Source organism: Papaver somniferum, chromosome 9, assembly GCF_003573695.1.
Source record: "Papaver somniferum cultivar HN1 chromosome 9, ASM357369v1, whole genome shotgun sequence".
NCBI classification, from domain to species: domain Eukaryota; kingdom Viridiplantae; phylum Streptophyta; class Magnoliopsida; order Ranunculales; family Papaveraceae; genus Papaver; species Papaver somniferum.
The window spans coordinates 198,302,990-198,303,873 of record NC_039366.1 but is presented as its reverse complement, the minus strand read 5'-3'; positions in this window follow the sequence as shown (position 1 = coordinate 198,303,873).

The window sequence follows — 884 nt, the reverse complement described above, 5'->3', positions numbered from 1 at the left end:
TTTTTAATTTTTTCAAAAAGAAGGAGTTCTTGTTTTCAATTATGGCATATTATCAAAGTATCTACTTTTCACCCCCAAACCTAAACTAAACATTGTCCTCAATGTTTCAAAATATGAACAAAATTATAATACAACATATGAAGAGGATCATGTTGAGTAGAGAAAAAGGAAAGAGAATACCCGATTTCGGCGAAAGCAATATTAGAACTCCGTTATTCAAGGAAAGAATCCAACATATGTCATCCGAGATCATATTGGATTAGCAAAATATATACAAAAGGAACAAAAGGGTTTTAAGAAATTTTATCTACTGGATTATATACAAAAAATTCACCATACACTAACAATCTAAAGAGTTGAGGATCAACCCAAAAGACAAAGTGTAGAGGTTTCAACAGCTTCACACAAATATAACAGGAAATAAACGCAAGTGAAACTGTGAAACAAAATGAGCTACCCCCAAACCTGGATTTTTCAACGGATAAAATTTTGGAAACAAAATCTCGCAGTTTTGGGGGTTCATCATGTACAAGGTCTAACTCAAAATGAACTGTGCTAGGGACGGGCAAACATGCTAATTCAAACTGTGGTTCCTCAAATGTATTATACTTAGAAGCAAAATAGTCCAAGAGGACTTGGGAAGCACACAGTTCCAAACCTAGACTAGGGACTCTCAGAAAAGTCGGTTTGACAATATGGGTACAAACCAAATCTAGGTTGGGTGGAAGGCCATCAGATTGTGACTTATGTAGGAAGATAGCCACATCATTATTAATCACATCAACATCTCCTAAGTCTTCTACACGTGTCACAACATGCTCACAATCATCAAACAAATTATCAAGTCCACAATCAGAATCATCATCAGAAGAAGAATTATTCTC